The sequence below is a fragment of the Columba livia genome, chromosome 3 (genome assembly GCF_036013475.1).
Source record: "Columba livia isolate bColLiv1 breed racing homer chromosome 3, bColLiv1.pat.W.v2, whole genome shotgun sequence".
NCBI lineage: Eukaryota > Metazoa > Chordata > Aves > Columbiformes > Columbidae > Columba > Columba livia.
In genome coordinates, this window is record NC_088604.1 from 45,959,676 (window position 1) to 45,982,616 (window position 22,941).

Consider the following 22,941-nt stretch of genomic DNA (forward strand, 5'->3'; position numbering starts at 1 on the left):
TGTATGAATAAATCAGTTCCTGGGACTGTAACCAGGTATGGAAGTGAAGTGTCTGTATTGCTAATTGTTGAAGGAGTCCTTAGAAGTTTCGCCCAGGCATGCCTCTCCCAAGCAATTTCCAGTCATAGGTCAGGAACTGGCCAAGATGAGTGACCATTTCCAACAGAGCATGCATATGACCACCATCATTTAGAAAAAAGGGCCAACACTGGCTGTTTTTGTCAGCCCCACAGAACCACTAATGTGTTTAATTATATGACTAGTGAGTACATTCCTTCATGGATGAAACATGAGTTCATTTTACTTTGAAGGCTGATGATGGCTCCTAAAGAAAGTCCCATGCTGGGTCTGGCAGAAGGAATCCCAAGCCTCCCACAAGGTATGATCTCCATGCAGGCACCATCTCTTCCAAGGGCAGGCAGCAACAATGACCCATGGTATCTGTTCTCCCAGACAGATCAACAGAGAATAAAAAACAAACAGAAAATGTCATTGCACCACTGAATACTGTGGGCAGTTCTGCCCCCTAACCCAGCTCAGAAAGTATACAAAAGGATGTCAGGCATAGTTAAATTATGAAACTCTTCCCATCTGACAAGTGTCCAAATACTCAAAGACAAAGCTGGGAGTGAGGAGGAAGGTATAATAGAGCTCTGTAAGGTCAGGAATAGCACAGAAAAGGTGCACACAAACTGACCACGGAACATCAAGCAAAATTGCCAGGTAGAAAGCAGAATATGAAGGAAGGATTACTTCATACAGCACATAGGAAACTGGAACTAATTGCCATAGGACATGGGGGTAGCCCAAAGTATAGATGGGATCAAAAAGCAGCTGGAGAAGTTCCTAGAAAAAAAAAGTTCAAAGGCTGTTGAACACAAAGTCATAGATACAACTCTGCTTCTAAAATGCCAGTGGACAGGACCAGAAGAATATACTGATCAGGAGAATATCCTTATATGCTTCAACATGCTTTAATGAATCATCCTGCTTATTGCTGGAAATTAGGATATTGGACTTCACATTTAAATTAGTAAAATCATTCTTATTTTCTATTCCCCAACAGAGTTCATTACTTAGTTAATTAGAGTTAATCATGAATTACTACCAGGCCATAATTTGCATTGTCCATTATCTAATGACCTCCCACTGGCTGTTTCATAAACAGTCAGTCTGTTTTAATGTGTGTTAATTAATGCAATTACAAATTATAGTGCAAGTACTATTTACATATTTGTCCCATGACTCAAATATTTGCTCCTTAAACATGGTTAATCAAAAATGTATGTGTCCCATCTATGATATAATCATTATAGCAAATTAATGTTCATTAACTAGAGCTTAAATGCAAATGAAAATTCAAGTTGGCCTTATAAAAAAAAAAAAAAAAATCTTCGATTTGGGTCTTTGCCATACTTAAATGACTAGATAACTTTGAGGAAGAAGGATAGTACCCCATCAGAAACTGGCCTGCCAGATATCCAAGATGTGCAATTGGATACATGGTAGGGACAGTTTTAAAAGAACAGAGTAAAGCTTCCATGCCTGTAGTTAAAGGGATATATCATCATTAGTGTTGCTCAGAGCTGGATTAACTTTGGATATCTAAAAATAGCTTCAGTAGCTGTGTGAGTTTTGACTTTGGAGATCAGTGTTTCACAGGAAGAAAAAATATTCTAACAAAGTCTCTACTTACTACCATATCTCAGGAATTAATAGTTCTGAAGTCAGGCCAACTAAGCTGCTGAATTACTTCAGTAACAAAGCTGAAAAAGATGAACTTCATGTAGCTATGGACCACATTTCTGCTAAATTAGATCGTTAGTAAGTGAGTTACAAAAGAATGGGCATCAATGTAGCAAGTTCTGGGCAGTCACACAGTTTATTTATTTAGTATCCTGACAAACCTATAAGCTGAGCAGTGAGAATAAGTTTGCCCTATTTTTTTCCATCTGTTTGTCATGGGTGTCTTTCTTTTTTCATACTTTTCCTCTTTGTCCTTCAAAGCCTGGCAGAGCATCTATGCTACTGAGTTGGATAAGAAGAAAACTACACTATCTAAAACTACTCAAGGCAAAGGAGTTGGTTTTACTTTGTAACCACCTAAGAGCTTGGCCAATGAGCTTGTGCAGATCTGCATTTTAAAGTATTTTTCTCTCCGTAGGGTATTAAAGTTTTTGAAGCTCTAAGCAAGATTGCTGTCAGCACAACCTTATACATAGTTAAAGGTCTACAGCAGCTCTCAGTGAACTCTCAGCTGAGTCAGCCTCAACTTTCTCTTACACAAATCTGTGCAGTTACTGAATCCTGAGCCCACAGTGGAATAGGCCAGGATATATGCATAGAGTTATTATAATGTTTATTAGTGGAAGATACCTTGGTGGAAGACATTATCTCTTGGTTAAAGGGAAAAAGAGCATCTTAAATGTAGTCCTATGAAATTTGGTTTCCAAATATGGCACTGAAAGAACTCCATCGCATTATTCCATTCTCGAGCTCATTTGTATATTAGTATCTTAAATAATCATATTAGAAAAATATTTATGTGCTCACAGGCACTGAGGGCAATGCAATTTACTGTCAGTGAGGTGGAAATGCTGGCTAATTCAGAGACGGAGGGAAAGCAGTGGAAATGGCAGAATTGCCTGAAAGGACAACTAGCATAGGATTAAAAGCGAGCCGTAAGATGAGTACTGTGTCTTGCAAATATGTGCAGACCTCCAAGCATGTTGCCTTGACATCCTAAAGGCAGTAAGCTTTCAATTCCCTTGCATTTCCCTAGAGCACATGATGTTTTCTCCTCCCCTCCTGTTGCATGGTGTGCAAATCAGCAGCCGTCCCTCAGTGCTGGTGTGTACATGAGTCTGTGCAGGTGGTGGGCTCAACAGCACAACTGAATCCTCTCAAATATGCAGCCAGGGAAGAGCTATCTATGAAAAATATTTCATAGCCTTTTTGTATCTGAAAGACCAAAGTCAGAAGCTTTCCAGGTGGCATCTCGTAGACATATGAGTTTCTTCAAGGGGACTGAGACGAAACACAGTTGGGCTGAGGAAGAAAACTCATCCTATACTTGGTATTTAAGTTACACGTTTTTCAACACTTTCCCACATAAGTCCAGAAAACTGACAGGCTTAAATGTAAACATAATACAGATTAAACTATTTTTTTGCTTTTACCTTTCAACCAGGTTCATTAATGAAAGTTTCACTGGCTGACTGCACAAGCATAGATATTGGTGTAATGCAGAAAAAGTACATAAGAAACTTAGTACTTTTGTTAATGTAAAATTGAAAGAGACTTTCTATATAAAATTTAAAAAGAAGAAAAAAAAGGAGAATTATCAGTAAATTTCAATCTTCTCTTGTAAGTTCAAAAAAATGGGGTTTTCTGGGTTTGGTTGGTTGGTTGGTTTTTGGTTTTGTTTTTAATGAAGGAGAACTGATTAGCAGCTTCAATTGTATGCAAAAATCTGACACTATAGAAAGGACAAGAAAGCTTTTCACAGTTATGAAAAGTATTACTGCTCACCAACTCCTTTCATGTTGAAATTAAAAATTTGGTAATTGGAAAACATAATTTCTATATTGTTTTATTGCTAGGTGAAACAGTTGTCAGGCCAGAGCAGAACAAAGAATTCTTTAATACTCCCTTTGAAGAAAAATATAATGGAAGTTAGCATCTATCGGTGTCGCAAACGATGGAAAGATGTCTTTAAAACAGAAGGGATGGTGCCATTTCCTATTCCAGATCATCATCTTCTCTGGAAGTTTGCTCTATCTCTGTATCTCTTTGACAGAGAAAGTTTTAACTTCCTTACTTCAACCAGAGCCTTGAATTGTCCAAGAGGAGCACAGCTGTGGTGATACTTCAAAGGTCAGGACACAATCTGTAATGTAGGTCACATTTGACAGATGAATTGATTCAGGAGTCATAGGAACAATGGTACTTTACTCCATGAGGACTTGCCTCTAAGTACTTTGGTGTCTTTCAGATACACAGAAAATGGCTGTCCCGAGTTTCATTTACTCTGTGCTCTGTTGTGGTTTCGTTTGAGGTTCCAAAACGACAGGAAAGTAGGTCTGCTTGCTAGACGACTCTTGGTTAGGTAGTGTTTTTTGGACAAGAGTGGATTAATTAGCAACCATTATGTAGTTTGCACATCACTTGCGTGGTAACCTGCTGTTTTTTCAAAGAACAGACTTATTTGGTGAGTACCAGGGAAAGTAGGTAGAAAGAATGTCCAGTTTTATTTAACACGAAGTGTAAGTAGGAAAGGGATAAAAAATTATTTAGTTTCTTCAAAGTATATTTAAGAAAGGCTTCTCACTTGCCTTGCTGAATCCTGGGGTGGACGTATGGGAAGGCTTGAGACAATGGCAGCATTGTTTGATGTAGTCTCTGGAGGGAAGGGACAAATAGCTTTACACAAAATTAGGAGGATGTCAGGAGTGCCTTGGGGTGGGGGAGGAAGGGGGAATGAGAGAGCAGCTTCATTTCAAAGAGTTTGATTTGCTCACAGTCTACTTTCTTCTGTGTCAGCAGGGATTCAGCAGAAGCATTCATGCAGGAGAGAGCAGGTGACAGGGCTGCTGGCTCTCGGAGCGGGCAGCACTGTCACATCTCCGACTGCCATTCCTCATACCACTCCCCACTGAACACACTTTGTGGTGATTAAGTCATTTGGTGGTAAGATGTCAGATCCTGTCTCAGGTCAGGCTCTGCCTTGCCTATTTCTTAAAGTTAATGCTGGGGCGGGGAAAGGGAAATTAAAAAAAAAGTGATTCTTCCTGTGCTGGTCCTCGCACTTTGTTAGGAGCTCTCTTCTGCAAGGCCATTTCATTATCCTTTTTCGGGGAGGTCACTCACACTTCTTCCATAATGCCTGCAAAAATATGACAACAGTGAGATTATTGGTGTGCTGTGGTCACTGTTATTACATTGTTTCCTGATACCTTCTTACCAATCTTCATTCTTATTTTGAATTGTAAAACCTTTACTGAAGATAGTGTTTTTTTATTTCTCTCTGCTTGCATGAACCCTTACATAAATAGACTCAACACTTAGATATAAGGTAGGAAAAAAACAAGCAAGAAAAATAATTTACCCGTACAATCTAATTCACATATTCTCTACCCGATCCACTCACTCTTTAAGCTCTAAGTCCCCTGAATAAATGAAATTTGTAGAAGATTTGCATGGCTACAGTTCAGCTTTCATGAGCAGAGCCTAAAGAATGAATCAGTGCAGGAGGATGCAGGCTGACTTGAAAATCCCTTCTGTTTTCAACAGACTTCTTTTTTTTTTTTTTCTGACTGTAGAGATAATGAAGGGATAAAGCTTTTATTGTCTCCTTTCCTTATTTTTGCTATTTCCCTCCTCATAGTTGCTGACTTATTAGTTAAACAAAAGAAAAGAAAAAAAAAAGAATCCTTTTTTCCTCAGACCTCCAGCTGTGTTAGCAAATCTGTTACTTAGATGTTCCCAGGTCTAGCACAGCACAATAGGATGGCTCTGCGGAGCTGCATGAGACTTGTCTCCCCTTATTAAGTGTGAGTTTGTGTTTGAATGGCAGAGGAATTTATAAGCAGAGTTAGATTTCCAGATCTAGGAAGGGCTATAATGAAGTGTAGGAAGTGTTCTGTATCTATATCTATTAAGTAGTTACAAAAACTCCTCGTTGTGGCTTGGTTTCTATTTAATTTTCCTCTGAGGGTTCCACTATTAGCTGTTGAGCTGCATACACAGCATGTCGCCAAGCTGAAGTATGTGAATCCCAGTATTTGTCACCTACAATAAGAAATGAGCATACTGAGGGAGATAGTTCTCTAGGCTTTCTTGATTCTTCCTCAGACTGGCAATTATTTTTAGAAAGGTGGTGAAAGCTGTGGTTAACAAATTTTGCAACGAATTATTTTATCTGAAGTCTTTCATTAAGGGATGTTTTTATTCTCATGCTATAAAAAGGGAACAGTGAGGGAATCTGATTCCTATGGAAGAGAGCACTCTTAACAGGCAGAATGGATTCCCCAAATTCCATTTGGTTCTACTTTTAATATTGTCAGTGATTTACTGCGTGAATTGCTGTACAATTTATTCTTTTATGGCTTAATTTCTCTATCCCTAGATTGAGGCTAACATCTTTATAAGTACCAAAAGTAACTCACTAGAAGGATGCTAAGTGACAAGGAGCACTGCTACATAGTGTAGCATGTACAATTAGGAGAATACTGATTTTATCTGATTATCATTTATAGCAGTAACCAATAAATAAAAAATAATTTATTTGGGCTATAAAAAAATTCTTCAGTTGTTCAAGGACTCTTGAACTACTCTCATGAAGCATTCCAAATTAACACTTAATTGTGATGAACTTAGGGTAGTGAATTTACTTAACTGTAGTAAGAAAAAGTAAGTGCACCTATTATGTTTCACCTAAGCTATAACTTTGGAATACTTTACCTTTTTAAAATTGTCATTTTTCTTCGAAACTGGTCAAATATTCACACCGGATTTCTTGAGGTAGGATATTTATTTCATATAATTACAGTGGTGTTCACTGTTGTTCATTTAAGGCACCTTGTGTTTGATATGTTTGTGTTTAGTGCATTGTAAATTTCACAATTTTAAAAAATTTATATCATACTGTTTTACCTCAAATCAGCTCATAATCCAATGTTACAATATGTCTATAGAGAACCCAAAGAACTAGCATGTGATGACTTAGTAGATCAGTGGTGTAGAAATTACAACAATACATGTAAAGATAGGTACAGTACACTTTTTTTTTTTTTTCAGTCAAAGGTGATGAAAGATGCAGAAACTTGTGCATATTTTTTCAGGTCAGATCTGCCATTTCCCTTCTGCTTAATGCAAAGCCGAGCACTTACTTAAATGTGAAATTCTACTCATGATGCGCTCAGATATTCTTTTGGAGCAGCACTCAAAGCTGATGTTTTATTTATTCAGATTTCTGTGATCCATAGTAAATCTTCAAATGTTCAGTTGTTTCAGCTTTGCTAATGACCCAATTAACTTCTAAATTTGTATATATCAAATTTCATTTGCTTAACTTTTAAAGGTTTTCCTTTATAAGAAAAAATAGCCTAATGAATAGGATACTAGGCTAAAAATTAATTGATAGTAATTCACCTTCCAACTCAGGCATATAGCCATCAGCAACAACAAGAAAATACTTTTTATCAGTATACATCTCCTATCTGTAAAATTAGAAAAATACTTTTTTTTTCTTTGATGGCTGTCAAAAGAAATAAAATCCATTAATGGCTATGAGGCATTCAGATACTGTGATGAGAAACATGGATACACATACAGTTGTAAACGAAATAGTGGCAGAAAATGGGTCTGAAGACAGGAACTTACTAATCTACATAAACTGAGCCAATTACCTTTTTCCTCAGCAATTTTAGGGCACAGCTCAGAAGTTAGTGAGGACGAGGGGGGACACAACTCCCAATTATAAGGTTGTATCTGGCCACTGTTTGAAATCTAGAGAGTTTAATAATAATATAGATCTTGGCTTGGTTACCCCAAGTCAGCCAACTAAGAGGCTGAGAAAAGTCGTCATCCATGAAAAGACATGGAGCTTGTTGGTCCTGAGAATTACTGTTTTGTCTGTTTCAATAGGACTTATATGATGAATATATTTCCTGGTGACAAAATTAGACCTATATACCACAATATATGATATGTCACTGTTTCATTTTAGTAGATCTGAAGAAGGAAATAGTTTCCTACTCCATGACAAAAAAAAATTTTGAAAGCTTTCTGCTCTATATTGTGCAGAAAATAACGGACTTTCCAATTTTCCTTTATTTTTCAATTGAAAGCTGAATAACAACATAGACACATTGGTTGCATCTGGTCCCAAAAATACATTTGACAGACCAGTTTAAAACCGTGGTCTGAATTCAGAAGATAATTTCTTACTTGACCAGCTCCAATTTGCACAATACACTTTCATTGCGCTAACTTTATATCATATTCTACCACTACAAACTCTGCTCGGGCAGTATGGAGTTACCCAAGTGACTGGGCGAGATGTGTTCTTAACCTAAGTCAAAAAGAACTTAATTTTTTCTCACTTTTCTTAATTTTGACACAGCCTTACCTAGGAAATGATCTTGCAAGGTCTTCCACCCAGATGAGCCTGTGCAGCTACGTACAGTTCCAGCTGAGCTACAGATATCTGCCCCCAGGGCACAGTTTGGGTTTATCTTTCATTTTTAATGTTGAATTATTTATGCCATTTATGCTGGCTCTGATTATGTCCATGCTTAGCTCTGTTTTCTAGGTTGCAATTCACTTTTTGCTTATGTATTATTTCCAGTGTCAAAACCAGTCTTTAGTAGAGCTTCTTTAGAAAAATGCTCTGTTTCTGCATCAAGGTTCTTCTCTCCCAGCTGTGTGTTTATGGTTGGGTTTTGTTTCTGTGAAGGTACCTGTAGACCTATGGAAGACAGGCACCATCTGAGTTAAGAACTTTTGTTGACATTTCATTATTATTAAGCTTTTACCTTGTGTTGATGGTTATATATTTCTGGTTTTGTAACATACTTTCTTCTGCTGTCCATCCTCTGCAGAACCCCTTTATTTAATGTTTATTACAGAATGGTCCCATTTTTACTACATTGCCTTGCTAGGTATTTCCAGCTTGATATATTTCACCCTTTCCCTCTATTTTCTAACTTCCCTTCCCTTCCCTTCCCTTCCCTTCCCTTCCCTTCCCTTCCCTTCCCTTCCCTTCCCTTCCCTTCCCTTCCCTTCCCTTCCCTTCCCTTCCCTTCCCTTCCCTTCCCTTCCCTTCCCTTCCCTTTCCTTTCTTCTTTCTTCTCTTTAATGAACCTTTTCAGAGCTAAACAAATTTATTTCGATATCCTGTCTCTCACTTCAGTTAGCATTTTTACCATAACTACTGTGATATCTTGTAGACAGCTTGCCTCATTTCATAGATGACAGAATTACAGAATCACTGAGGTGGGAAGAGACCTCTGGAGATCAGCTAGTCCACTCCTCTGCTCAAAACAAGGTCACCTACAGCAGGGTGTTCAGGGCTGAGTCCAGCTCAATTTTGATGATGTCCAAGGATGGAGACTCCACAAGCTCACTGGCTAACTTGTGCCAGCATTCAATCATCGCCAAAGTATGTTTGAATGAAATTTCCCGTATTTCTGCTTGTGTCCATCACCTCTTCACTGAGACAACTTCACTAAGATACTCTTTCACTGAGTCACTTCAAATAACCTGGATCTGTCTTCTCTCCTTCCCCCTAACAGGTATTTAGACTCATTTATCAGATCTCCTTCAGCCTTCCTTTTCTCCAGGCTGAACAGTCCCAACTCTCTCAGGTACTCCTCATATGGCAGATGCTCCAATCCCTTCCTCTTTTTGGCCCTTTGCTGGACTCAATCCAGCACATCTCTCTTCTACTGGGAAGCCCAGAACTGGACCCAGCACTCCAAATGCTCTTCGTAAAGCAGCCCAGGATACTGTCACCCTTATTTGCCATGAGGACACATTGTTGACTCATGTTCAACTTGGTGTCCACCAGGACTCCCAAATCATTTTCTGCCAAGCTGCTTTCCAGCTAGTGAGCTCCCAACATGTTCTGGTACATGGGTTTATTCCTCCCCAGATGCAAGACTCATCACTTCTCTTTGTGGAACTTGGAGGATAACTCTCAGGCCATTTCTCCAGCCCATCCAGGACCCTCTGAATTGAACGGCAGTGTAACTTACGTGGTCTATGAGCGACTCCTCCCAGTTTTGCACTAAGAGCAAAGAAAAAGCTCTTATAACACTCTTATATCTGAAATTCATCTTTACAAAGTCTCTCATTTCTCTAAGAGACTTTTTAGTCTTTGTGCAGGCTCTTTCTGGGGTTTGTCTCAGAAAGCAACCTAGGTGAAAATCTATATCAAAGCTAGCATGACTTTTAAGGAGAAAAGAGATAGACATTTTTTGTTGTTTTTCTTCTTTATGTCTGTCCCTTTTTATAGAATGCATCTCAAGTTTACAACTCACATCGATCCTGGGATACACTCCTAGAATGACCTGTTCTTCAAACAAGATTGTTGAAAGCTATAAATCTGCCTTGAATGGTCTTTCACTGCAGAGGAGCTAACTGATGCCAGGAAATACAGTCTTTTCTCTTAGTAACTCTCCTTTAAAAAGTAAAACTGAATCTTTGATAAAATCCTGCGGGTTCAAAGGAACTTGATAGAGACCAAGATCTTGGAAGAGATATTTGCAGTGTTTTTTTAGGTTTTGATAGAAACAATCAGTGTTTGAAGAGAAGCTGGAAAAGACAGTACCCTAGTTAACTTCTATATATAGCAGGTTCTGAAGCAATGAAGGTTATCAGTACATTTGAAAAGGTAAGAAGGGCACTGCAAGCTGCAAAACAACGTCACATATTTGAAGTATGCACTTAGACCAGGTGATTGTCACCTAAGAGAGGCATATGTTTCTAAAAAGTGTTTGGCAGCTGTGATTATTCACTGCAATGTTACCATCCTATATATCTATATAATAAGTTGAGCAGGTCCAGCGAAGGGTCAGTTAGATGATTAAGGGATTTCAGCACCTATCATACAGAGAGAGGCTGAGAACTGGGGTTGTTTAGCTTGGAGAAGGCTCTTCTCAGTGGTATCAACTGACAGGACAAGAAGCAATGAGCACAGGTTGAAATATAGCAAGTTACATTTAAACATAAAAAACATTTTTACTGTTCAGGTGGTTGAATGCTGGCACAGGTTGCCTGGTGACATTGCAGAGTTTCCATTCTTGGAGATACCAAAACATGACTGGACATGGCCTGAGCGCTTTGCAGAAGGTGACCCCGCTTTGAGCAGAGAAGCTCAAAGGTGATCTCCAGAAGTTCCTTCCAAATTCAATTATTCCGTGATCCTGTTCAGGGGATGTTTTGTTGACTGAGCACTGAAGAACAGTTTTATGGTATCCTAAAGACCTATTTTCTTTAAGCTACATACACTGCCTTACTTGAAAGGGAAACTGAGTAGCAGCCACATCATGACAGAATGAAGTGAGAGATCTGTAACACTCTCTCACCCAAATCTTTGTCTCCTCATGCTGTTGTCACAGCTCAAAGCCTGCTATGTCCACAGGAGCCTTCTATAGCTCTGTTCCTGCCTTATTAACACAGCAAGTCAGGGACTAAATCGGACATGACAGATGAGTTTGTTTTCTCTTCCCTCCCAACTCACTCTTGTTCACTTGTACAGTGAACCACAACCATGGGACTTATCTGGCTGAAAAATATCACCTCTGTGGGAAAAGTATCTAGCTGAAAAAAAAGTGCACTTCAGCCATGCCCATTCCACAGGCGAGTTCCCAGTGAGGGAAGGCATCGTTTGTGCCAGAATCAGCTTGAGGCAGAATACTTTTTTCAGTGTCCCGTCCAGCTTAGTGAACGGCTCAAATTATGATGCATGAGAAACTGTCCCTGTGAAAAGAGAACAGGTCTGGGAAAAGAACAAAGACTTACCTCCAAGGCAGGTATCATGTCATCTAGACTACACCCTCTTCCAAACAGTACTCTTATTTGTGAAAACAGATCCTCTAGGTCAGGACCAAAAGGTGTTGGCGTCTCGAAAGAACCCAGCTACTTCCCATGCTGCAACTACTGTGTATCTGATTATCTTTCAAAGCATTGTCAGTTTGTAATCTTTTATTGGTGTTACACTTGATTATGCAAGGAAAAATAACTTTCAAAGCAAGTATAAACCCTGTGTATATCAGCAAATATCTTCAGCTTTTTCTAGTAATGTCTTACCCACTACTTGTTCTGTATCTTTTCACTATACCAGGCTATGCAGAGTTCAGTTTTCATCTCTCTCATTAATGCTCTATCTCTTAAATACTTTCCAGGCTTGTCTATTAGTTTTTCCCCTCTCTTTAGAAGGCGGCAAGCTTGATGGAGTTATAATAATGATCAAATCATCTCCTCTACAGTAACTATAACGCACATATAATTAACAACGGAAGCAAAACATTGAGTAAACCAAAGGTCATGGTAATTGAAGCTGATTTCATTAGACAGTGTCAGTATGTTATTGTTCCCAATGCAGAAATCTAGGTTTAAAGGAAGATAATGTGTTCACGAAACTGGGCCACAGGAAATGGTCATTCATCGGTTATTTTGTGTCACCTGCAACTTCTAGTTTAATTAGGGTCACAAGCAGCCACTACTAATAAATAACCTGAAGATGGTATATGAATAGAGCTATGAATGTGTTTTCATAAAAATAACTCACAAACAATTAGATTATTCCACACTTACTTGTTGGGTAAAAATTCCCAGTATGAATAATTAATTAATTGTATGTGTAAGGGTGGAAAAGTCTGTCCAGTGATTTGTGTCATTTCTATTTTCAACTCTTGGTACTAAGAGAGGAACAGGACACTTGGGTCTATGCGTTTTGAGAAATTAAAATAGAGCTAGGATTAGGAAGGGACACTTTATTTCATGAAAACTCAGGCATGGTGCTTAAAGAAACACACAAAAAAGCAGCTTTCAGCTCCTTAGTTGAAGGATATGTTGCTGAAGTACAGACAAACTGCTTGGGGAAAAGGATGGAGTTTAGAGCTAGAAGTCACACGCTTGGCTACTTGAACATGCATCATTCTGTATAAATTGCAGTGCTGGGGGTCCAGAATAATTTCTTTGATACTTCCATTGCCTGAAGTGGAGCTTTTGTAGCAACAGATTTAGCTCTGCTTTGTAGTAGCCTATATAATTAAGCCTTATGACTTCAGAATATCGATCAGATGATGCCAGTGCTCTGTTCCTGAGAGAGAAAGATGCCAGACACCTGGATGGTTTTTATATATTCACAGTTCACCACCCAGCTTTCCAGCTGCTGCATGTCAGCCCCCCCTCCCTTCATCTCCCATGTCCACCTGGCCTTGGCATGGAGTCTTCTCATCAGTGGCTTCATTAACCAGCCAAATATTGCCAGTACTCATGCTATTTGGCCCTTCAGTGATTGTCAGATTTTTGACGCTCCAGTTTCTCTGCCCTCCTTTTCATCACCCGTAATTCTTCCTTGATTGCATGGAGAATCTTTGCCGCCATTGCCATTCTGTAGCTAACTGATTCGTGCTTCATTTTGAGCCTCAGACATGTCTTTGTTATTTATACTCCAGAATCTGCTGGAAAAAGTCCCAAGATCTTTCTGTTCCCACAGCAAGATGATCCTTCACTTCCCAGCTCAGCTTTTACTTTGGCCAAGTAGCGACTCTTTTTCTCTTTTCATTCTGTGTTTTTTATCTCTGGCTGTTACGTGTGTCACTTTTTTGCATATCTAAAAGATTAAATAAACAGGATTTGCTAAGATCTCCATTCCATGCTTCCTTCCCCACTCCCATTTTAACTTGGACTCTGTCTGCCTAATTGTCTTCCAGATTAGTTCTGACAGCAAGTACAATTGGACTTAGACTATGCTGACTCTTAAAGAAAAGTCAGAAAATAATTCAAAATCTATTAAAACACCATGCTACTATTTCCATTGGTGTTTTGTTTTTGTTTTGTTGTGTATTTTTTGTTTGTTTGTTTTGTGGTTGGTTTTGTTTGTTTTCTTTTGTTTTTGTTTTCATTTATTTAAAAGGGTATGGGAAACATGAAGGGAGGCTCTCCTGTATGAAAGCAGTCTCCATTTGAATCTGCCTACCTTTCAATCTGTTCACCCTTTAGCAATGTGGTTTCCTTCTGCAATTAATCTATGTGTGAATTCTGACTGACTAAAACTGAAGAGGCAGAGGTAACCCAGGAGTAAACCAAAATCTTTCGAGACAGTATTTTTGAGCATTTTAAGCGTTGCTTATCAATTAAGGTTTCATTCTAAAAAATTGTGATTAACAATAAAAGTCATGCTGATAATGAATGCTTGGAAATTATTCTAGTTGCATATTATTCTAGTCCAGTAGAAATGCAGAGAAGTTCCTTTTAAATCATGTTAACTTCTCTACCTGTTTTTTCAATATTAAATAGAACAGAGAAATGCTAACCTAAATTACTCTAATTAGTTCTTGTGATTGGAGTAATGGTAGATGAAGAAACAAAGTAAATGTATAAACCAACTGTGGCTTACCACCCACAGACACATGAAGCAGGCACTCTCTCACTCTACGCCCCCAACTTCAAGTAATCATTTCCTTTCTTCACCACTGTATACTTTGAAAAATGTTCTGTAATTTTTTCCAACCAGCTAACAATTCAATTTTTTGAGGCTGCAATTCCCCAAGGAAACTATTTCAAACTCTTCAAATCAAGTTGCTATAAGGAGCCAGACAGTTTGAGTTGATGAAAACTGCATACAGTATAATGCAATAAAACCCACAGGCCAGTCTCGGTCATAATAAAATAAAATTTATTCCTAATGTTAAGCTAACATTTTCTTATGGTTTTTATTCTTAAAGGCTATACATATACTGATTTTAAAAGCTTTAAAGCGTTAATGGTTAACCAAGTATATGACGCTGAATTCCTAAAAAAGGATTTTAACATGACTGTGGTCTTTTTGAAATAACTGTTTGTCTGAAGATCTATTGCACTGATTCAGCTTCACCATAAATCCCTCATCCTGAACCACTCCTTGCTGTTGCCTTTGATGAACATTAGATAAAAAGCTACATATTATTTTTCCTTTTTACAAGGTGCCACAACCACCACTCTGATAATTATTCCATGGAGGAACATGCTCAGACTCTTCTGTTTGAACTGGACTGAACCGGAGTCTGTATCCCAGGATCAGGGGTAGAACAAACGTTTAAAAACTTGGCCACAAACTACCACTCTGGTTAGTCAGCTGGACACAAAGAGACCTGAGCTCTTATTTGCTCCCTACTATCTTTTTTTTTCTTCAGTAACAGTGTAATATAAAAGACAGAAGCAATTCAGACCAGCAGCCATTTAATTATCAGTCTCTTTTGGAGCTGGCTCTTACAAAAGGGGTCCTCATAGTAGAGACCCCTGCCTTTTCCCTTCCTCCCACCAAGCTCATCATGGGGTCAAGACCCAAAGGCCATGTCTATACTGGTAAAAAAACATTACAGGGCTCATTTTCTGACTCTGTGGCCAACTAGCCAGGCACATCTCACAGCCATACAGGGTTTAAACCAGTTATCACTTCAAACAAACCAAAAGCAACCTGCATATTAGGGCTTGACTTTGGCCCATGCTAGTTCCCCAACCACAGCCTGGCACCGATTGTTTCAGCGAGACCTGGTTAGCACAAAACCTCTTCATGGGCTGTGCATGGCCTGTGTTCTGGTGTTTGCCCTAGCTCTGCTCAGTTGGCTAATTTGGATGTGGCCAAAGAATATTCATATCCATGTATGGGCAAACCAGCAGTGAGGACCCAGGCACAGGATTTTTCAGCTGTGAAATAAAATATGGTGGGACGGAACAGACAGATCACAAGCAGTAGTCCAACTCACTCTGTTTTGTCGAAAGCAAAATATTTGTCTTTTTCCTTGATGTAAAACGAGTACCTGTGTGATTCACATGTGACACACTCATTCACATCAATAGGAAAGCCTGAGCCAACACCACTTTTTCTGGAGTTGCACATGTGGCAGGATCTGCATTGATTGAGGGGATTCACAGCTTCCTCTGTGGTTTGGATCTTCTTGACCAACCCATCACCAGGTGATGGCATGGCAAGATTCTGGATGCGCACAACTGGGTTTCTGCACCAGCTTAAACAATGAGCACAACCTCAGCTGTCATTCATATTAGCATACCTGAGCCACTAAACAAGGCCAGAAATGATCACACACTCAAATAAGGCAAAATACCTACTAGTTTGGAATTAAACCTAGTCATGTGAAGGTGGTAAATACTGGTTTAGAAAAGGTGTGCAGAAGTCAACAGCTGAGCTTGAAAGAGTGCTTTCAGTGTGCCTGTAATAAAGGCTTGACTGAAATGTAATCTACCTGGCTGCAACTAAATAAACGTCTAAAAGGGCACTTGTGATAAAATACTTTTCTCTGGTAATCATATTGATTGTTCATGTGCTTAGATATCTGGTCTGGATTCTTGAGAACCTTATATTCAAATTTAAAGCTTAATAAAATGCTGCATAATTTTCACAAGGCCACAAAATAAAGCAGAACAGGATATTTTGGCACAGCTTTTCCAAACTAACTTAAAGCCACTTCCTTTCTTTGGCCCCACTGGCAAAAGCAAATGAAATAGGGGGAAAACAGAAGAAAAATAGGAAACTTCTCTGTTATTAATGCTTTCATTGGGCCATTAAAAAATTAGAACAATCCCAAAGGGCAAAGGAGGAGACTAACGGCTAAAAGGAGAAAAAAGAAAGTTCTGTAACTGCATACAGCTATAGCCAGCTAAGAAACAGAGCACAGTTTGGGCCTTCACGAGGCATGAGTGGTTCTGGGGGAAAGAAAACAGGAAACAGAAAACAAGAGCCTCACCAGGGTCCTTCTATAGCACATTTTTATCAGTTTTCCTGCCAGCATGCAGTTAACACTTAGCTTTGCAACTGCAGTAATTTTCCTTTAATTAAGTTTTACAGTACACTTGATGTGTTTTTAAAAAATAAATGAAAAAGGGGCTTAAACAGAGTATCAGTAGTCATATCATTTATCACCAGGCTCGAGACCATTAGGATATGTACCTGGCATGCACCTTCCAAAGCTGAAGGAGTAGTCTTACTGTGTTACTACTCCTGAGACCACTGGTGGAACGTGAAGCTGCAGGGAAAGGTGCACAGTAAATGCTCAGTGCCAGAGGCAGTAAGAGGAGGCTGCTCTGCTGGGGAAGGGCAGCTGGGAGCCGTGGGTGACAGCAAGGCCAGTGGGGCAGGGGCCTCACTGACGAGAGTGCAGAGCAGGTCTGCTGGTGGCAGCCAGGACTAGCCAAGAGTCCAGGTGGCCAGGGGATGAGGCAGATCCAAGGTCAATCCTGACACCACTCAGAGTCCAGATCAACAGGCATGGGCATGGCTGCAGCACAGCTGCAATAGAGCTTAAGACGGAACAAGGGTGACAGCCTCAGCTTAAAACCAGCTCCTGGGCGAAGGAGCAGCAGGCCTTCACCAGGGTTTCTTCTAGCTCTTTCCTTCAAGGCTACCAGATACACTGTCCCTAAGCCAGCCCTGAGCCCAGGTAGCCAGAGTCCCAGAATGGGGGATGCACACAGGACCCTCACACACCAGCCCTTTTTGCAGACAAACATCTATTTTCTTCCTCCACTGCATTCCCAGACCCTTTTTATCCTCCTTCTTTTAGTGTATCCTATTCATCTGCTAACTTCCCACGCTTCTTCCCTCATGGTTTTGTAGTCAGTCTCCTCCACGCATACTACCAGTCCCTGCCCCTCACAACTAATAGCAGAGATGCTGCTACTTCCCACAGATAACATGACAGGTCTTCCAGCCAGCAGTAACCCTGGTCTTCATCAACTCATACTTCACACAGTGTGGATTACGCTATGCTGGCAAATAAACACACTGATATGAGGTACAATGCTCTTGGGCAGTGAGTCTCTGCCTCTGCTCTGCAGTTTCTATACTTAGCTTGTTGCCCCTTAAACAGTCCCGATCTCAGGAGACTCTTCCTCTTAATCTTTTTTTTCCCCTCATCCTGGCCTGGCATTTGTCTTTATTTTTTTTCCTATTTGACTCAGACAGCTTCTTCCTTCATGCTTCCAGGGTGTTAACAGTAAGGTCACTAAAAGGACAAGAAATTCCTTGTTCTTGGTTCCCAAACAAGAACCTTTTTGGGAAAAGGAGCGGTTAAAAACATCCATGGAAAGTTTTCCCTGAGATTCTGTAGCTTGGACAAGGAGGGGGAGTATGTGTGTGAACTGCACCCATCCGCTGTAAAATATGCAGTTCACACAGGCTGCTTGGTGTTCAGTGCTGGAAGTGACTTGGGCTTTCATTGAACTCAAGACTTGGTAGATCTTAGCTGTTAAGAAAGTCTCTCAGTGTGTGCAAATTGCTGTTTGGCAACAGGTTATTGCTCAGCCAGACGTGGACAGGGCACCCGCATGAACAACAGAAGGTATCTTCCTGCCATTACACCAGATTTGAAGTGCCTGCTCTAAACGTTGGGACTGCTACATCGTCTTACAGAAAACACTCTCTTAGCATGTACTAAATGTATTTTTAAAATATTTTTCCTGGAAATGACTGTGAAAAAATGTAAACAGTCTATAACAGGAGGCATGAAAAATTTAATACAAAAGAACTAGCTTGCCAAAGATACAAGCAACTGGAAAACTGTCATAATGGGAAATATTTAGACAATTTTAGTAATAGCTGACACACACCCACCCACCTATAACAAACAAAGAAAAGTTCATAGAAATATTGCAGATAAACCTATATGCAATCTCCAGAAGTGCCTAATCTGACCCCAATTCAGCTGGCATAAAGCAAGACTAATGAAGGGGCTGGCAACTGGAAGATGATACTGTCAGGAAAGGAAACAGAATGCCAAGAGGATAAACGTGGAAGGACAGGAAACCTGTGGCAGTAAAAAGCTGTGGGAGAGGAAAACTCTCTGTGGGATAAAACGAGCAAACGTGCTCTCTGGTCTAAGTAGCAATGGGGGTGGAATAGGAGCAACTACTGTCAGTCTAAAACCTCTGGCTTTGGACCAGTTTCTGAAACCCAGGAATGTGCTGGAGAAGGTGCTACCTGGAACCTCAGAAATTCCTGCCCTGACATCAGTGTTTCAGCTCCTTCTTTTCAAATGTTCAATTAATATTTCCCACAGTTGGAGACACCATTACAGAATGGAAAACAGCACAATTTACTGAATGCTTTTCTTTTTTCTTTTTTAAACTGAAATGAAAAAGCTTTAGTAGACCTCACTAGAAAAATACTATACATAATGATTTTATGATGTTTTCATGAACTGTTCCAGAAATTATTTTTGTTGCAGCACAACACAAATAAGCTAAATGTTTTGGTTTGCCTTGCGTGGAACATACAGCATGAAAAATTAAAAGTGCTTTTTCAAGTCCTTTTGTTTGTTGGTTTTTGGAAAATATTTTCAGTGCCTTTTCTTTTTTACCAGGAATGGCAGACCACTTTAACACATCACCTTAGGAAAAGATATGTACCTCATGAAAATGCCTAGAACTGTTTAATCAGCATAGGAAGAAACAAATTTTCCACCAAGTTCGCAGAGGAAACCCCATGAACAAGCCCAGTGGAAAAAAAAAACTGAGAAATTGAAAGTAATAGAAAAGAACATGCAGTGTTTTCACAGCTTTTCAAACTGTTTGCAGTTCAGTTATTTATTGAAAGAGTTCAATTCTGCTTATGTTCCATTTAAAACTTGTTTTATAAAAAATTGCTATAAAGTACAAAACCAAAGCAGGCAGGTAGGTTTTTTTCTCTGAAAAAGTATCTCAGCACAAGTACCATGGACCAGGAGGGAACTCTTCCTCATCTATTAGAAATATTTTTTTAAAATAAGTGAAAAAACAAGTTCTGATTGTGCTTTGGTTTTGTTTGTTTGTCTTTCAGAAAAAGAGATCATGCATTCTCAAACTATTAGCAAAATATAGCTACAGCTGTGTTAGGGTAATAAAGCTATATATTGGGCTAGATTTATTTTTATATATATACACAGAGTGCACACTAAATTTTAGGTAATATAGTCAAATATTAGAAATATTAGCAAAATGTGGCTACTTAAATCTCACTGGGAAACGTGAATGAAGTAACTTTCTAGGGCTAAGTGGCATGTCATCATTTGATGACTCCTTGAACAAGACTCTCTCCTAAGCCTTGAAAATATTTATCTGTCCAACATAAAACCTTTCTCAGCCAAGCATGGCACAGTATTTGAAGACTCAAGAGGCTCCATAGCTTCTTTAATCACAGGCTAAGATTACATAGCAAAACTCTGTGTAAAGTTTTTTGTTTGGTTGTTTTTTGTTTTTTTGTGTGCATGCGAAAACACAAGTTTAAAAGCTATGCACCGTAAATATTTTAGCACTGACTGGCCCTTAATTACACTCAAAATGTGCTGATACATTCTTGAAAGTCTTACTGGAGCCTCAAAAAGTAAATCCACAAAGGAAATCCCAAGAATGGGAAGTTGTGATCAAGGCAGGCATACAAATGCCTAACGACAGAAACCTGTGTGGACTGGGCTCACTACAGTGGGAAGTGAGCTCTTCAAAGAGCCATCCTTTCTATGTGCCACATTTTTACCTTGGTCTCTTAAGAAAATGCAACTGCCTTCACCATCCATCTCCTTGCTCCCAACTTTTGAACCCTTTTTACAGTTTCAGCCAAATTCAACAGAAAGGACCCTGAAATACTAAGTATCATGAAAATCAGTGATAAGATAAAAAAGACTGCTAATCAGTGTCCTCACCAGAGTAAAGATGGTGTGACGTCACCAGTTACCAGTTGGCTAATCTTCAGCATGAGCACCTGGTGAGCCTGTCACACCACTGGGAACCATCTCCATTTTGCTAGTGCATGTGGGAAGTGGCCACTTGGAGCCTACATAGAAGGGATGGGTAGAAAAAGAATGTGGAACATTAATCCATAGGTAACCAAACTTTGTTAACCCTGCTATTTCTAGAGTACTATATAACATATACACTTGGGTGACATACATGATGGTATGTAAACTACCATTGGGGTGGTCTCTAGATAAATCAGAACGAGCTAGGAAAACGAAACTGCAGGACTGATAAATTCTCACATGCTGGGAAAGGAATCCCATCGTGGTGCAAGACAGCTGGAAACCCACAAGCTCTGGACAAGCCAGTTGTAGGGCTACAAACCTGCCTGCTTCGGGATTGTGGCCAGCACATCATGAGAGCCGGCACCAGCAAACCACGGCTGCAAGTGGCCGAGGTGGTATCCAGTTGTGCAAGAGCCTCCATACAAAGAGTGAAGCCCCATCTGCCAGTGACAGACTTGGGGAGCGGCAGCAGCGCAAGCGGGCTGAACACGCTGCAGGCTGGGGGGTCCGTTCCCCGGGGCGGCGGAGACAGATGCAATCAGAGGAGTCAAACCGCCTCCGGGACACGCGGCCAGGAGACACGGAGGTGCGTTCGAACCCCGGGGAAGGAGGTGCTTGGTGGGACGTGGTGAGCCCTGCAAGCCGGCTCTCAGAGGAGCAGCCCTATGACCTCTGCTAGCGGGAGGCCGAGGTGCTGTGAGGTGCCCCGGGCCCACGCGGTCCCGGCACGGCGGACGGAGGTCGGAGGGCACAGGAAGAGGCCCGTGGAAGGACAAAGGCCGGACAGCTTATCCCGGTGCCCGGGGGATAGGGACGGAGGGCGCGCAGGCGGCACCGGAGGGAGGGCGGCTCCTGGGGGGCGCGGGCGGCACCGCCCCGCCCCGCCCCGCCCGCCGGCTCGCGCTGCCCTCGAGCGCCCCCGCGCGCAGCCGCCGGGCGCCCGCCCGCCCGCGGGGAGGGCGGCGGGCAGGTGCGCGGCGGCTGCGGCGTGAGCCGGCGCTGGGGCCGCGTCTGCCCGCCACCGCCGCCCCTCCTCGCTGGCTGCCGCCGCCTTCCCGGCGTGACCACCGGTTCCCTCCTGCCGGCTGCGGCTCGCTTCCTCCTCCGTTCCATCCTCCCAGCGGCTCGGGAAGGCAAAGTCCCCCCCGGGGGTGCCCGTCGGTGGGTGCGTGCCCCCAGCCCCTGCGCCCGCCTCCCCACCGCGGCAGCCGCAGCCCCGCTTAGCCCGGCCACCATGGCGCGCGGGAGGTAAGCGAGCTCACTTCACCTCTACTTCGCGGCGGGGCCGCCGCCGGGTCTCGACCTCCCTCTGGTGCCGCACCTGCCGGGGCGTGCTCGGGTCCGCCGGCCCCGGGCGGCTGCGAGGAGGGAGCGGCAGGCGGGTTTTTTCGATGCCGGAGGAAAAGTTACGCTCGGCGGAGGCGAAGTGGCTCCGCATTGTTGTGTCTGGGCGCGGGTGTTTCCCTGCGGGCGGCGGCGTGGCGGGTGTACTTCCGGGTTCGCACCTTTTTTTCCTTCGCCGCCGCTCTGCGCACCCTCCTGCGCCGGCAGCCGCTGCCCTCGAGCGAACCCGGAGCTGCCGCCGGTTCGGCTGTCAGCACCTGAGCCACGGCAGCCGCTCCAGGACGGGGGGCCGGGGATGGCGGCGCCGCCGCTCCGTACGTCAAACACGAACGACGACAGCAGTCGTAGCACAGGAAGGGTGAAGGGACGGAGCCTACCTCCGCCGCCGAGCGGGGTGCGGCGCCCCGCCGAGAGCCGCCAGAGCGGCGGCGGCGGCTGGGGCCGAGGTAACGGCCGGGCAGCGGCCGCGGGGACGCTGCGGCAGCCCGACGCCAGGGGGCGGCCCGCGCCCCGCCGGCGGATCGCGATGGCCGGCGGGCGAACCGCTGCGGGCGGGGGGGCGGGCGGAGACCGGTACGGAGCGCCCGCGGCCCGGCGGAAGGGAAGGCCGGGGAGGAAAGTGGACCGACAGAGGCGTGGGACCCGCCGGGCGGCGTGTCCGCCGTGAGGTGGCCGGGGAGCGGAGAACGGGGGTGTGGCGGTGCGCCCCGAAGGGCGCGGGGTTTGACCGGCCTGCGGTAGCTGCCGCCGGTGCGGGCGGGGGCGAGGGGCCGGGGCGGACGCCGCTGCCGGGTGTCACGCGCAGCGCCGTGTGCGCGGTGCGGGGGGTTTAAACGTGAGTGGTGGCGGGGCCGCCATTTTGAATGGTTCCTTGCCGCGCCGAAGGGAGAGCGGGGTCGCAGGCGGCCGCTGTCCGCCCTCGGTGGGGCTGCGGCGAGAGGGCCGGGGCGCTGTGGAGGTGCGGGGGTGCGTCCCCGCCGGCGGGGGTGCGTGCGGGAGGCGGAGTTGCCGGTGCCGACGGGACGCAATGCGAGGGAGAACAAATAAAAGTGCTGAAGTGCCTCCAGAACGCCTCGTTTCTCCTTGTCTGCTT

At 42.7% G+C, this 22,941-nt stretch overlaps 1 protein-coding gene and 1 long non-coding RNA gene across 3 annotated transcripts in view; one reads left to right on the forward strand and one right to left on the reverse strand.

The window, feature by feature from the left end:
• Positions 1-215: 215 nt before the first annotated feature.
• LOC110363973 (uncharacterized) lies at positions 216-22,572 on the reverse strand. Its single transcript, XR_010471274.1, has 3 exons — positions 21,772-22,572; positions 20,406-20,536; positions 216-4,885 (listed from the first exon to the last, which is right to left on the reverse strand). It is a non-coding gene; the product is annotated as an uncharacterized LOC110363973 (long non-coding RNA).
• Positions 21,441-22,941, forward strand: part of LIN28B (lin-28 homolog B) — a 100,639-nt gene continuing 99,138 nt past the window's right edge. For both annotated transcript variants that reach the window (XM_065056605.1, XM_065056606.1), the window contains exon 1: positions 21,441-21,752. The gene's annotated coding sequence lies outside the window, so the exon portion shown is untranslated. The remainder of the gene's footprint in view (positions 21,753-22,941) is intronic.